Consider the following 17219-nt stretch of genomic DNA (forward strand, 5'->3'; position numbering starts at 1 on the left):
AAATCTGCGAGTATTACAAAAAGTCACTCTGCTTGCTCTAGTTCTGTTGTGTATGCCTTTCTCTGGCTCTTCAGGAAAGGCTGAGACAAGACAAGTCTTAGAACTAAAGATTTAATCAATCTCTATTACCAAAAATATGACTCACAAGAGCACTGGAAATTGAGATACTCTTGAGTGGTTTGGACAAGTCAGCTTGTATCACTGGCTTTCAGTTTGCTCGACCATAAATGGCAGTTTAAACTCAGTGATGTCTAAAGCACTTATAGCCCTAAAATTCTTCTAATTTCTTCTCTATCCTCTCTGTTATGTGAAAAGTTTTCTCTTTTATGTTTATTTCCAAATGTGCGTTGAATCAAATTTCCATATGCTATTATGTTGGCACTAAAATGCAACACAGTCAAACTGTATCAGTTTGCACAAGCAAAATAATGGTCACCAGGAATTTGCTAAGAAGTATCTGAGTAGAGACTGCCATCCATATTTTCATGGCAATTGGGGCCCTGCATTGTGGGGTATAGGAAACGGTAGCAAGGGTAGTTGTGCATTGTGGTAGGCTGTAGAAATCCATACTAGAATTTTTGTCTTTAAATCACTTTTGATGGCTTAAAAAAAAACCAAACTTTGGTTTTTGTGCCATTTGCAAATAATGTCACATCTCTCAATGACATTCAAAATCCAAAGAGGTTCATTTCCATTCAACAGTAGCATGGAAATAATTTCAAATCAACTTTGGGACAGCGAGAGCAAAATGTTGTTTGGAAGTCCTTGTGCATGGAGAATCATGTCTTACGCCATCTGTTGACAAAATAGAACTCTGCAGCTTGGATGGCTCCTGAATAAACCCAAGGAGGGTATTCGTGCTAGAAGCTAATTTAGAGAGGAGAAAAACAACAACAACAAGGCAGCAACAACAAAAAGCCATGGGGTGTCCTCATAAAAAGGCAAACAAAAGAAAGATCAAGAAGTACAAACCCCGAGCTTAGATGCTTCTTTCTTTGCACACATCTGCTTACTGAACACATTCCAATTTAATTATATAGCCAAATTACCATCCCCTTACAGAACTATTGTCATGGTTTTCAGATTCTTCCAAGTGTCAATTTCAGTGTAACTCCCTGTATATTTCAAAACAATGCCTGGAAATTTTCCTCTCTCTGCAATTATGCAACATTCAAAGATACGAGAATTTCTTTTCCCCCACCTAATCAAATTTTTCATGTTAGCTTCCTAAAAAGCACCTCCCTTTATGTACATATCTGCCTAAGTCATTTGTCTCCAGATTTTATTTAGACAATTAAAAAAATCGGTACTTAATTTTCAGAGATGTTAGAGATGTAGGATGTGTATTTCCTTTACTTCAAACTTAAATGAGCTAAAATTTCTGCCTATATAATAAATGAAAACTTAAAAAAAAACCCTAATCTACTGACTATGATTGTTAAATCTCTAAAAGTATTATGAAAAGGCTTTGTTTTTTTACAATAGTGGTGTCTATATTATAAAAATTTTTGTCCAAAAAAGAAATTTCCACGGAAGCCCTATGCCATCAGAAAAGGAATTCATTTGGTTGAGAAGTTCTCTCATCATGTGCTTCTCAATGAAATGTACTTGTTGTCTACAGTGATGTAGACTTAATTAGAACAATTATTGAGGCTTTAAATATATGCCTATAAAAATGACCAGCTTTACATAGAAAAAGGAACAACTTTATTTTTATCAAAGATGACTTTATATTCTTTGATCTGATTGGTAGAATATAAGATATAAAAACTAAGAAATTGTCCAGAAACTATATAATCTACTTACAAGACTAATTTATTAAATCAGCCACCTATTTATATTCATCAAGCATTTATTAAATGTGTACTTTGTGCCAAGGAATATGCAAGATGATTTTTATATCCATTATTATATTAAGTTTATACATGAATCTTTTAAGGCAAATCCTTCTTCCCTATGGAAATAATTCACTCAATATTCCATATTTTAATTATCAATGATTTGGATGCATTATGTATTATCCTCACTTTTCATTCATAGTTTGGGGTCTCTCAAATAGAATATAACAACAAAACTAAAAAAAATCAAGTTGCAATACTAATTGGATTATGAGGATTTTTGAATTCTGTTGATATAGGAATTTGACTTGCATTAGCAAGAACAGAGGCGAATTTTGTGTGGCCTGAAGTTCATATAATTTTTGGTCTTTCTAAGCTTCGTCTCCTTAGAGTAAGTCCTTCTCTGTATGTCATTCCTTTCCTTACTCAGAAATATATTGTTCCTAAATATCACAACGTGCAAGAAACCAACATGATTTTTAAATCTTGTAAAAGACAGAATAAGTCTGATGGAGATCTGAATGATGGTTAGATTATTGCAAAGACTACATGCTACCCTGAGGTGCTGGGGAAAACAGCCAATGGATCCAGGCAGAAGCTCATCCATTTAGCAAATAAGTGGTTTCTCCAGTGGAGGCAGCTGCTTTGCTGCCCTTCTGGCTGAAATGTACTGGCAAAAGGTCCCTGTGGATGCAAAGGAGGACAAAAATATTGGTGATACAGGAAAGACCTAACAAAATAAGGACCTAAAGCCAAGAGAAAAGCAGTTCATAACAACCTGTTTAGGAAACTGGGCCCAGATCTGTGTAGAGAAATGCCAGTTGCCTTGTCTTCCTTCCTTTCTAGTCTTCCCAAGCTAGTATTTAAAAGTATTTAACCATGAGCTCTCTTTCAATAACACAGGGTAAGAAGGAAAGCTGCTCTTCATTGATTCAGTCATGGATAATTGTTCAGAAAGTAGGAAGTGCTTCGGTAGAGAAAGAGCACCCCTCATTGATCAGCATGGCAGTTCACTTTGTCAGCATTTATATAAAAGCCATCATCCATAAAAATTTCTCAGAAGAGTTTGTTGTAGAACCAATTAGTAATTTGAACAAATGAGAGTGAATGAATGCCAAAACTCTATAATGTTCATTGTACTGTCTCGTGTATGGCTAGGTGATTCTGAGAGTGATAAAAATTATTTTTACTTATCTAGAGCCAGGATATCATGCCAGAAATATTTTTCTCTTTTTGTAAGTATCTGGTTAAAAAAGATTAGTTGTAGATACTTCAATGTGAGGGAAGGCCTCTTTACTGGGAAGGACAGAAGAATGTTCATAGAATGTGTAGTCTCTGAACAGGAAAACAAAGATATAAATAAACAATAATTAAAAAAAAACATTGCATACCAATACTGTAGTACTGTAGAGGTGTATTTAATAAATTATCTCCTTGATTCTGACTCAGGTGAATTCTTTCACCTCTCGTGCCATTGGCCTCCACCTGATTGTTGCCCCATATTTGGGAGCTCCTATATGATTGAGAGACATTCCATTTAGACACCACAAAATCTAAGTTTTGTTGCAGGATTTTTATCTCAATACCCGGGGTTCGTTGTCTCTCCGCTTTGAAAAATGAAGGGGTAGACACAAAATGAGCAGCAGGCAAAAGTTTATTAGAGTATAAGATCAGAAAGAAAGAATAGTAGGGAAGCTCTCTTTACAGAGAGGGGTCATTGGAAAGTGAATGCCCATCCACAATAGGCAAGGATCCTTGTTTTATAAGGTTCTGGTTGCCCAACCTCTCCCTTCCCCCTTTGTTCCTTCTCAGGTCCTACCCTTATTGGCTGGACAACTCTAGGTCCTGGGTTGCCCATTCCTGATTGGCTTGTTTTCATTATATGAGGGGTGGTCTGTGGCCAAATTGTTCCTTGTGGGTCATACATTTTATGGTGTATTTATGTTTAGTTAGCTCGTGTGTCAAATTCCTGATGGAAACCTGAAGGGGTGTAGGTGGGGTCTGTTATATTATTAAGGGGAACCTTACACCTGAGGGGTTCTGCTCTAGTCAGACACTCCCAACGTTGTTCCAAAACAGATGTCTTTCCCCACCCAGGGACCTCAGGTCCTAATCTTCCTCCCCCTGCCTATTTTATCCTATTTTTCCCTACCATAGTTTGACTCTCAATAGTGCTTAACCATGGATTCAGAGACATCTAAAAATGTCTGGATGACATATGTTGTACACTGACCAAAGATAGATCTCTTGGTATAAAAGGTCTAGGAACCTCTGTGAGCAATTTGTCCTAGGAAAAGAAATGGTTGAAATGTATGTGGTAGTGATTAGGGATCTCACCTAATTCTTCTCTTTCTGGTCACAGGATAATGTAGCATGCATGTGATTTGCTTTCCTAATGAAATGTGAGTGGGAGTAATGTCTCAATTCCTGGTGAAAGACCGTGAAAGTTTGTTTGCTACTTGCCAAGTTCCCCACCCAATCTCAGCCATGGTGGAAGCCTCTGTTGAGAGGCCGATTCTGACTGTCAGCTCCCTGGGTGACCAGTGACCAAATCCTCTTTGCTATTTAGCTGGATGTGTCTTGTGAATGAGTATACCCTTAGGGGTTGCTGAAATCTCAGTGATCCTTCTGGGACCTTGAGAACTACAGAAGAACCCCGGGTGGTGCATCCCAGGCGGGGCAGGAACAGAACAGGGAATCCCAGTAGAGAAAAGAACATGGATTACACCCCTGTATGATTTCTAAAAATATTACAGTGGACTTTAAATAAGGGCTAGACATGTCTTAATTTCAGCAAGTCTGAGTTCCAGGGAAACAAAATTTACTGATAATGTGACCCAATAATTTACTGTATCTCTTCAGGGGATTGGGTTGTCCAGAAAAGCCTGGTTACTTGTCTCTTAATTTCAATTACTGCCTCAGATATTTCTGTTTTAATGTGAATCCTTATGCTCTTCCTTCTTTTCTTAGCTATGATCATTCCAGAAGCCATAACATCATATATGTTTTTGAATCTTTTCTGGTAAAGACAGGGTGTTTGATATATTTTGATCATATTGATGGTAACATGATAATGTTAATTTAAATACTTAATTACAAACCAAAAACTGATATGAAATAAGAGTAAAAATTGTAAAATTGACTCAACTTCAGCTGGCCCCAAATTTGAGCTTCCCCAAAACAAAAATTCCATACTGTCAACTCAGAATCTCAGAAATTGCCCTCGATCTTTGAGAGCTTCAATATTCTGCACATTTCAGAAGAAACGAGGCAAAATAAAATAATCATGAATTAACACAGCTTCACAGAGCTTTCTATAAGCCATTACAAGTATGCAGTCACAAAATATTTTTAATTTATCCTATAATTCCGCTTAAAATTCTCTAAGTGATCTAGTTGAACACAATGTAGTTTAATAATTATATTACAGTTTATTAATACTTTAAATAAAATGTCTCTTCAATTAAATAGTTCCAAGTGTTTGATTCTTCAAATTGTTTAAGATTATTTTTTTCTCATCTCCTACTAAATTAAACTAATTCTCTTAGGAGCTAAAGAAATTTTGGAGACACCTTGATATTAATGTAGAAAGTATCTCATTGGAAGAAAATATCCTTTGGCTCTGCCTAAAATCTTGAGTTCTACTCATTGTTTTTTGTTTGTTTTGTTTTGTTTTCCTTCCTTAAATGATTGTTTTCCTATCTGCATTAATGCAAAGTCCCCCTTAGTAAGTTGAAATGGTTTTAGTAATAGGAATTATACAATGCTATGGAAATATATAGTATGGCCACTGAACCAACTGTAAATAAAGTTATCAGAAAACGTTAATTGCTATTTCAATGCAAGCCCAAGTTCAGTAATGCTATTCATTCTTTCCCTAAGAGATTTGTTGCTATTAGGAAGATCTCGGAGTCTGAACCTTCATGTGACAAGTACGAATGGTAAACTTCATGAAGTTTTTCCTGTCTTAAATGAATAAAGCACAATAGAAAACATCCTTTGGTTTCATTATAAATATCTGGGAACAACACCAGGCAGGCCAGCCTGAAAAAGAAGCAGAAATGAACAGCAACAAAGTTAGAGATGCACAACAGAAGCCCTGATCAAATTGTACCTGAAGCTTGAAGTGTCTGTTTATATTGCAGTTTGATGGGTCAATAAGTCCCATTTTCTTGAGTTGAGTCATCTGTTACCTGCCACTGAAAACATAATAACCCATGCATTCAAATACGAATCCCTTAACACTTCCATTAATTTGTAAACTCAATAAACTTTGAGTAATTGTTGATTAAATGACATTTAATTTATATATCCACAAATTCCATATAAATGCAATGACAGTTTGCCAATCAAAAATACCATCAGTTATACAAAATGGTATGTAATGTGTCAGTCATTTTGACATTTTTGCTTAAATGAGTTTTTTAGTAGATTTAATAGATCTAATAATAAAACACAGGAGTATAACATCAAGCTTTTTTTAAGTTAACTTAATAACTTGACAAAAACCAACAAAAGGGGTAAAGTTCTGAAGAGGTAGTTACTATAGAAATGCTAATTAAAGTAAATGATGGTTTGAAGTGGTTTATTACATTGCCCAACATATGTATGACTATGATACAGAAACTGAGCATTGCCTCACACAGCAGGATGGGAAAGAAATTGGTCCTAATTTTATGTGGAACAAATTGAAAAATTGTGTCAAAAAATACTAAGAAATGTATTCTTTTTTTGGTTCATTGATTTGACTTCTAAAATTGGTCTTATTGAAATAATGGACTAGTGTACAGATATGTTAACATAACTTTTTTTTAATGTTTTTATTTATTTTTGAGACAGAGAGAGACAGAGCATGAGCAGGGGAGGGGCAGAGCGAGAGGGAGACACAGAATCTGAAGATGGCTCCAGGCTCTGAGCTGTCAGCACAGAGCCCTACGTGGGGCTCGAACTCATGGACTGTGAGATGAGCTGAGCTGAAGTAGGATGCTTAACCGACTGAGCCACCGAGGTGCCCCACATAACTGTTTTTTATATGACAGAAAATATATTTAAACATCTCAAAGATTAGATTTAGCTTTAAAAATATGTAACAATATAGTAATTTATAAAACTGGAGAAGTTCCTTTTATCGTGGCATTGTGTCCCAAAAACTAAAATAGAAAAGAAACTGGAGAAGTGAGTTGAATGCAGCTGGAGAGGGCTTTGTATGCCTGTCTTGGAGCTGAGACTTAACCTAAGGACAATGCTGAGGTGTTGTAAGGAGTAAATCAGAAGACTGACGTGATCATATGTGCATTTTTTTCTCAACTCATTCTAGCCACAGGCAGAAAAATGAATTGTAGGCTATACGTTTGTCATTGGAGAAAACTGTCAGAGAAAAGAAAAACTCTCCCATTTAAAAATAATATTTTTAACATGACTCAACTATTTAACAATCATTTCTTGAGCACATACTATATGTCAGACATAGTAGGATACTGACATAAACAACCTAAGACCTCCCCTATTAAAATGTGCATTGATTGAAAATTGATCATTTATTTCAAGTGTATCTGTAAGTCTCAAGGCAAAAGGTAATGGGTGTGCAGCAATATTTGGGCAAATTTTGCTCTACTATTTTGTAATATTACAAGCAATGATCTATGCCATATGATGTGCAAATGATAAAGGTTTGGTGCATATGAAAATAATTTTGTTACAATAAAAGTCATCTAAACCTCTCAAAAAAGTAATTTACTATGTTTATAGATATATTAGGAAAATATTATAGAAGATTATTGCAGAAATGGTACATTTAGGTGGATTCTAAAGTGTATCTTTTGGGTCACAGTAGTAATAAGCTGTGTAGATATAAAAATTAGAAATTAAAAATGGAGAGGGAGAGGGAGAAAGAAACTTGGAAAGAAAGAAAGAAAGAAAGAAAGAAAGAAAGAAAGAAGAAAGAAAGAGAAGGAGATAAGGAAGGAAGGAAGGAAGGAAGGAAGGAAGGAAGGAAGGAAGGGGGGAGGGAGGGAAGGAAGGAACAAGGAAGGAAGGAAGGTAAGTAGGAAGAAGGAAAGCAAAGAATATATTGGTGTCCAACATGAAAGCCACAACTGGTATACGAAATCTGGTTCTTAACAGCAGTAACGCTGAATTCTTCTTATTTCCACTGAAAAGCAATCTTCGACTCTGTGTGGGACAATTATCGCTCAGTTACTTTCCAGTCGGTAACAAGAAAGAAGCACCAGAGACAAGTGTTAGTAGGAATGGTCCTATCCAGTTTTGGGGGACATGTGGCCAGTTATTACACGGCTCTTTCACCTTTGGAAGCAGATTTCTCAGTTGATGGGTGACATAATTCCTTAAAATCCTAAGCATTTCTGTCCTTGCTTTTGCTATTCAACTCATTTAATCACGCCCACATGAGGACTTACTTTGTAGAAGCCATCTAAATGGGACACATCAAGGAAATTCCTGCAAAATGATGACTTTTTTATACACAGGATTAAATACACCTTGACTTGTATGGATGCGTATGGATGATTTTCGCACTCAAGACACGAAAGGCGGCAGACTGCCCACACTGACACTTGTTCAGGTTAGGCTGATATATCTCAAGATTAATAACTTGGAGATATTTTCGAGGAAGGCCTTGGGCCTTAAAGGTGGACTTCCCCTCTACGCCTTTTCTTACACTTGGCTTGTTCAGTTTTCTGAGAATTAGCAATTGTTAGGGAGTAGATGTCTTTTGGAATATCTGGGCCAGCTGCAGCTTATCCAGGGTCCAGGTCTTAGTCCAATAAATACACAGGACATTGAATCCAACCAAAAATTCCCATTACTTACCAAAGTGGATTAAGACTGAGGTTAATGCAAAGCTGGCCATTAAAAGGGCATGCAAAAACTTCAGACCTTAGGGGTAAGTTGTGCAGTATTTAGCACAGCGGTTAACTTGGAAACGTAATTGCCGGGTATGATGGTTCCAAATCAGTGCAGCTTTTACTGATATTAAGATACACCCTTCGGGATATATAACATGTCCCAAGAGTTCAAACTCAGACCATAAGAACATTAACTCTCCTGTATTTTTATAGAGGTTATAGGGCCAGGAAGTTGCCAAGATGGTTCAGAACAGGGAATATATGACTCTATCTCCCAGATTTAAAACCACAGCCTGGTATCTAGGAGATTATTGGAGAGGGACTTCATGAAGCTGAAGTATTTAACCCAATAGCTGAATTCTTGGGCCTTGTCTGAGAGCACTTCCCTGAAGCATTTGCAAATATAAAATTTTGCATAATAGTAAAAGCTGACTAATAAACTTCAACTTATTTCAAAATTTACTAGCCTAGACCATATCTTTTGAGATACTGATCATTTAAATGAAGCTAAACCTTGAACAAAGAAATAAAAGATAAGCCAAGATTTACATCAAATTTTGGAAATCAGACAGATGATAGATAGTTCTTCTAAACAGAAGACATACTGCCCAGTAGTTTTCTCTTTTCAAGACATTTTCTTTGCTTTCATGACCTGATTTTATCCCCTGGTGCCTCTTCTCATTGCTGAGACTCTCTTTCTATGAGTACACTTCACTTACAAATTTTTATTTATAATCTCAGAATAGATCTGGTGCTGAGGATATATACATTAAAAAAAACACACACAAGATCTCTGACATTAATGTTATGTGGAGAGACAGCCAGCAAAGAATAAATAAGTAAACACATAAATAAAATTGATTTGGTAAGTGAAGACGATTTAAAAAGTAAAGCAGGGCTATTGGCCGGAGTGAGTCTGGGAGGGAACAGGGAGAGAACATCTGACATTATCATGTAGGGGTAACATGATAGTCTCTTCCTTCTGTTCGTTTTCATTTCATCCTTTGTGCTTAGTTGGTCTTCACTGTACTTAGTATTTTGTTTTTATATTTTATGTCATCAAGGTCTGTGGGTGACTTAATCAGTTAAGTGTCCCTCTCGATCTTGGCTCAGGTCATGATCTTGGGGTCACGGGATTGAGTCCTGTGTTCGCTCCATGCTCGGTGCGGAGCTTGCTTGAGAGTCTCTCTCTCCTTCTCCCTCTGCCCCTCTCCCACTACACTCTCTCTCTCTATCTCATGCACTCTCTCTCTCTCTCTCTCAAAAAAAAAACAATTATATTTTATGTATTCAAGAAAGTGTTATCAATGAATATATGAGATCAGATCACTAAATGCAAGTTTTCATTTTCTCTCATTTTTTGTAACGTTCCTGAGCAGACCTGGAAATCAAAAGCAGAGTAAGCTTTACAATATATATTATATTCACTGGTTGAAAGAAAATACTATTAAATGTTTGGGCTTTCCACCCCCCCCCCACACATAGCCCAAATAAAGGAGTAAATGATGAAAAAGCAATTTAAGACAAAAGGAGATATTACAAACTGTACTAAGACAGAGAAAATGTTCCTTAAATGAGCTTAGCATTTGGGAACAGTATTGAGTTGATGCTTTTACTATCTAAAGCTGTACATCAATATCTGCTGGAGGGTGTAGATGTTCTACTCGAGAAGAAATTAGCACAAACATCCAAAAACATGTGACCGCAGCACAGAAATGTAGAAACATAAAAGAGCATTTACGTTTCTGCAAAAACAATTTCTGCATGTTAAACAGGCATAACATTTCTAATCCACCAAAACCTAAGAGTTGTTTTGTTTGTTTGTTGTATCTGGTGTGCGGCGACATACTGATTGGGGGTCCACGCGGGTCCCCTACAAGGACAATAGCGAGGCCCCTCACGCACCCCAACTCTCCACACCGGGGTTCTCTCCTTTCATGCAAGCAATAGCTTATAGCACTAACCCGCACAGCAGCCTGGCCCATTGTAGGGACCGTTTGCTGTGGAGCTCCGACTCTGGGGTCGAGAGCCTGTGTTCAGTCAGTGATCACAGCTCTAACACTTGACTCTTGTGTGACTTTGAGAAAATTGCTTAAACATATGTCTGGTTTTCTTGACAGTCCCAGACGGTAAATAGTGTCAGTACCTCGTATCGTGGGGTTGTGAGAATTAAGTTAGTCAATGCATATAAAGGCCTTGGAACAAGGTTTGACACGCATACATACAAAACCCTTTCCGTAGAAATATATCATCATCATCATCATCACCACCATCATCATCATCTATTTACCTTCCATCAGTCTTTCTCTACGTTATTTTCTCAATTTAGTCAGAACTCAGGGGAAGGAAAACAGACCATTATCACATATCACTATTTGCAGAATGGACCAGGGAAGTTGAAAAATAAGACTGGAACTAAAACTTAGGGCTCAACAACGCAACTAGAAGATTTAGTAAGGCCTGGGAACATAAGGTCAGAGATTCTGACCTTGGCAATGGAAAAAGATACTATGGCATAGAATACCGCTGTACGTGGAAAAATTCACACAGGCTAAATTTTCAGCAGTAGCGCCGGATGACCCCAGTGGACTTGATCTGTGAGAGCCAGCCAACGAGTCAACTGGCCACCAGGGGTGCCTGGGAGACACCAGAGGCTCACGGAAGTGCCTGCCGGGCTGCCCTGGTTTTCTTTCCTAGGAGATGTCATACCTCTGGTTTTCCCCAGGCTTCATGAATAAAAACCAGTGGGTTAGAGAAGAAAAACCAAGGGGTTGCAGGAGGAGAACACTTCCTTTCCCAGCCTGATGCTGTACCCCGCCCCGGCTTCCTGAAACCCGAAGTTGTTCACTTCCCTTAAGGGAATCCAAACTTACAAACACAAAAGTATGTACAGAAGTGAATATTTGGTTTGAATGTGGAAAGATATTACAACAAATTTTAAATTTTAAAAGGCTGGCAGTTAATGTTAACCATCACAAAAAATCCAAAAACATAAAAAATGTTTTTTGTTAAATAATGGCCCGCTGTCGCTGTAATGATCCCCCTCCCTTTTCTTGCCATATTGGTTGATTGCCTCTTTATACAGAAAAAAAAGCCTAATATTATTTGTAGAGACTTAATAAAATGATAGCTTTGCTATTCTTCTAGCGTATTTATTTATAAATAAAAATGCGCTCTTATCTTACTAGTTTTGGAATATCAGTTGCACATTTACAACTTGTAGAATGATGTCATATATGTTTAAAGTTATTTTTTCTTTAAAAAATTTTTTCTTAATGTTTTTTTTAATTTATTTTTGAGAGATAGAGACAGTGTGAGTAGAGGGTTGACAGAGAGGGAGACACAGAATCCCAAGCAGGCTCCAGACTCCCAGCTGTCAGCACAGAGCCCGAAGCAGGGCTGGAACTCACAAACCACGAGATCATGACCTGAGCTGAAGTCAGATGCATACCTGACTGAGCCACCCAGGCACCCCTGCAGCTATTTTCAGTATGAGACAATCTCTGACATGTTTTCTCATCAATGTGCTATAAGATTTAAAAGGGTTTTCTTGGGGCTCCTGGGTGGCTCATTTGGTTAAGCGTCTGACTTCGGCTCAGGTAAGTTCGAATCCTGCAAGGGGTGCTTGGGATTCTCTCTCTGTGCCCCTCCCTGACTTGCGTGGAGACTTGTGTGCTCTCTCTCTCAAATAAATAAATAAACTGAAAAAAAATAATAATCATAAAAGGATTTTCTTCAGGTTGAATTCCGGCTCTCTGTATTTCAAACTTTGTTTCCTCATAGGTCTGGCTTTGGGGTCCATGGGCTATGATATGGTCTCTGACCCTGCATTTAAAATATCAGAATGCTATCGGAATCACCATGGTTACATTCCTCCTTCTGTACATCCAGCAACAACATAATTGGGCATGAAGTGAGCCACATACTTCATTCCAATAAAACCAAGCTTGATATTACCATCTCCAGCTCAGTTCCTCATCTGACAACTGGTTCGGATCCAAAACCAAATTCATATTAAGCCAACACTACCTAGCCCACGAGTATGTGTGATGGAGGGAAGGCAGCGTGGAAGGACACATTTGTCTATGTCAAGGCAGTTTAAACACTTTGTTTTTGCATTTTTTACAAAACGTTAGACTCCATTTCTACAGCCTACATTGCCTTTTAGGGTAAATGTGGGAAAAATAAATCGGGTGTGCTGATCTGAATTCCCTTTCTCCTTATGAGGAGAGAGCCTAACTGTCCAGAACCAGAGTTCCCTTCTGTTTTCAACATACCGATAGTCCCATCACCATCTCTACACTCAGCCCCCATGCCCACCCACACCTTGTCACACACACATGGAGGGAGACCCAGTCTATCCTGAGCAGGACTAGGTGTTAGGGCTGCTAACTCTGGAGCTGAGATTCCATATTTACACGGATTTCACAGTCAACATCTTAGATACACATTTAATATTAAAAAATAAGTTGATAGCTGGGCCTCCAATTGGCCTGATACTTTAAATTTCTCAGTATGAATAAAAATTGAGAGAGAGAGAGAGAGAATATATCTTAGCAGTCTCTCTATGTGCGATCATACATTCCCCATTTAAATTAGCATAGTGAAGAATTTTGGGAAGTTACTCCTTGGACTGTCGGACAGCTCTGTAAAATTGTCCGATTTTTCAGATCTCTTATTAAAGTCTTCATTTACTCTTTAATTGTGCTTACTTACTCTTTTAAAAAAAATTTTTTTTTAACGTTTATTTTTTTTTAATTTTTTTTTTTAATTTTTTTTTCAACATTTATTTATTTTTGGGACAGAGACAGAGCATGAACAGGGGAGGGGCAGAGAGAGAGGGAGACACAGAATCGGAAACAGGCTCCAGGCTCTGAGCCATCAGCCCAGAGCCCGACAGGGGGCTCGAACTCACGGACTGTGAGATCATGACCTGAGCCAAAGTCAGATGCTCAACCGACTGAGCCACCCAGGCGCCCCGTGTGCTTACTCTTTAATTGTGAAAAGGCTTTCCCCTGATTGCTTTAAAATGACGTTCTGGGAAAATTCAGGTCTGGACCAACACGACAAATCTGTTGTGTGGACATCATTTGTTCTGTACCCATCGCTTATGAGGTAATTTGCATTTGTAAAAAAAGCACACTGTGTAGCACAGGACAGACTTTTAGGAGAGAGATGATTCTATACATGGAGAAACAGAATTTTGGCTTCTCAAACTGTATGAGAACCAGCCCCGTCACAGACACCTGAGTGAGTCCTTTGAAGAAAACTTTAAATAAGTAAAAATGGAATCGATTTTGACTAAAGTCCCTGTGCATTTTCCAAGACAAACAGGTAGGCTTTACTGCCTGCTCACCACAGTATGAAGGAAAGATGAGTGACTTTTTTGTTTTTTTATTGTATCACATTTAGATAGAAAACAACAAGAATTTGGACAGAGGAAAATGCAAACAGGAGACAGCGGTATTTAACAGGGATGACACAGCTACTCAGGAGAATGTGGTTCAGGTGCAATAAGGACTGTGGTGGACAGTTTGAAGCTTCTAGAAAGAGATACCATACTCACATTTGGGGTCAGGAGAGAGGCAGGCACTGTTCATAAATGGAGTCAGTGGACAAGAAGTTCTTATGTACGGGAGCCATTTGGGTATTCCAGTAACAATAGGGTGTGAGAATTCACAATTGGAGACTAGAGTCAGCAAAAATACAGACTATTATAGTTTATTGTATAATAGACAATTATAGATGTTGCTGATTCATGATAACTGGTCCTTTCTATTTTAGAGGAAGAAACCTTCAAAATAACCTTTCTACCTGAAGCTAGAGCTTAAGTTTTTCTACTAAAAGCTCTGTCTCCTGAAGAATATTCTCTCAGTCTGGATATTATGTCTATTAAAGTGTTCAAAAAATTAGAGGAAAATTTAGGTAATGGTAGGAAATGATGGACAACCTGAGAACTATGACCCTGCTATGAGCAGGAGGTCAAGGCTTGACTTCTTCCATAAACTTTAAGCTCCTTATAGCCCCAAAGCAAAACATTTGTCCACAACACAATGGGAGCTTACGACATAATTGTTGATTGGTGATTAAATATAGGTCATAAAGTTATTTCTAAATTTACCCTTCAATTTCTTCTTATTCATAATATATACATAGAATACTTAATTTAAACTATGAAAGAATGTTTAAATTGGAATATAATTATGTGTCATTTTAGTTAACTGAAGAGACCCTATTGAATGACTCACATACTCATGAACGAAATATTCAAAAATAGGTTCTAACTTTAGATAACTTGTGAACTAGACGTACTTTTTCTTTTCAGATCCCAGTGACTTTTTTTTTTTTTACCATCAAGGAAATATTTTCCACATGATACACCTCATGCTTGTCCTTTTTGACATTCTTTTTGGTACTGATAAAATGATTAAAATATATCCATTACTATTTTTTAAAGTAGTAATTATGGGTTTATAATGGATTAAGACATCAATTTACCTACAGAAGATCTTTTCAACTTATTAAGAAAAAACATGAAAGACAGAAAAAAGCCTTAAGTGATAAAATACGAAGTCAGAAGTGTATGCTAACTGCACTAAGCACATGCCCTCAACAGGTGATGGTGTCTTCCACTTGCTTATTACTACATTCTGGAAATATTTGAATTGCCGATATCTCACAGGTCTAATAGTGTCCCGTAGCCACTCAACGGGATCTCACACACATATTTCACAGTAACTGAGCACTAAATAATCTGACAACGGCTGATAATCATTAGCGCTCCCTGGCCTCCCCTGGGTCATCTATGGAATCTTTACAAAATAGTTCTAAGTGGAGTTTTTCCCCCCAATGTTTATTTATTTTTGAGAGACAGAGAGAGATAGAGCACGAGCAGGGGAGGTGAAATCAGGACCTGAGCCAAAATCAGACGCTTAACCGACTGAGCCACCCAGGCACCCCGTTGCAAAATAGTTCTATAACACTGTCAAGTTCTCTTAGGTGGGTTAGGGATTTGTAGAAAAGTTTTCATGTCTAGCTTAATAAAAATATGTTGCTATCTTTTCCTTTAATTTGAAATGTTCTCTAGAGAGGCAGATTGAAGATTTCCAGCATCTGGGATCAGAATATAAAGAAACAGTCACCAACTGTTGACCTTGCCTTTTGCTCCTCATCTTGATGAGTCATTGGAGTTTACCAGTCGGTTAAGTTATTTTTCCTTAAGATTCTACAATTCTTAAATTCCTTCAAATGAAGAACTATGGCAACTCAAAAATTAACAAAACGATGCTTCTTGCTTCACCTGAAACATGACCTACCAAGTATGGAGGTAAATAACAGATTAATAAAATGAAACCTTCACAATACCCTTAGATCCAGCTTTCAACACACACTTTCAGTTGTGTTCTGGAAAAAGATTGTTTAAGGGTATAGTGTATAATATGGTAACTCAAATGTCAAAATCTATTTCTATAAGTGGTCAGTAATAATGACTGTAATTATGAACCAGTGTTTTATTTATAAAACATTGTTTTCCTTCCCATCTAGAGTTTCAAAGTGTTTCACTGGATGATATATGGATGATGATGTTGAGCTGTGTGCTGTGTCTATGTTGGCAAGAATTCGAAATGGTTGTGTGTGCAAATGGCAATGAACCCCAGAGACAGGGAATGTGTCCACCTTCCTCAGTGTATTTATACATCCATCAGTTTCTTTCCTACATCAAATTACTTTCCCTTTGCTGTTTCCCTCTAAAAAGCGATATGATAGATCTAAAAGCTCTAAAATATCTGTGTACAAGATATACCTGTAATTTTAAATGTTTCTCTGGAGAGGTTAGGAGTACACTCACAGAAATATTCTATTTACTGTTTATTTCTATTGCTGTTATGCTCTTGTTTATAATCTTTGTAATTTTAATCATCATTATAGTTTGAAAATATTTTCTTAATGTGCATATTATTTAAATTGGCATCGACGGGTTATTCATAGACCTAAGAAGGACCCCAAAATATATATTCTAGCTGATTGTTAATAGTTATGCTCCTTTTACTAAAACTATCTGTGGCAACATTAGTCACGAGGCCTAGAATGCAATTATTTCTTTAAAAAATATTTTCTTGGCCAAAAATTGCAATAATGGTAAAATGACCAAGATCATACATTATTTTTAAAGTAGATCTTAAATGTAATTTGATCTCTGAAGTAAGCAAAAGGAGAAAAACCTACCAAGTGGTACAGTCTGTGGGCTGTGTTGATAAATCCAACAGAAAGAGTCTCGGGAAAAAAAGACGACCTTCATTCACTGCCTGATTTTGGCCAGATCTTTTCGTGCCCGTTCATATAATTAAACCATCTTAAAAGTGGTGTTTCTTATCATAAATATTTTATAAAAATGACAGAGAAAATATTAGTAGTTAGAATAGCTGGAAATTTCTTTGACCATCTGTGTTATATATTGTATGTGTGACTCATCCCATACCCAGCTTATATTTTCATAATTGGCTCTTTAATCTAAATA

The sequence above is a fragment of the Prionailurus bengalensis genome, chromosome D3, assembly GCF_016509475.1.
Source record: "Prionailurus bengalensis isolate Pbe53 chromosome D3, Fcat_Pben_1.1_paternal_pri, whole genome shotgun sequence".
Classification (NCBI taxonomy): Eukaryota; Metazoa; Chordata; class Mammalia; order Carnivora; family Felidae; genus Prionailurus; species Prionailurus bengalensis.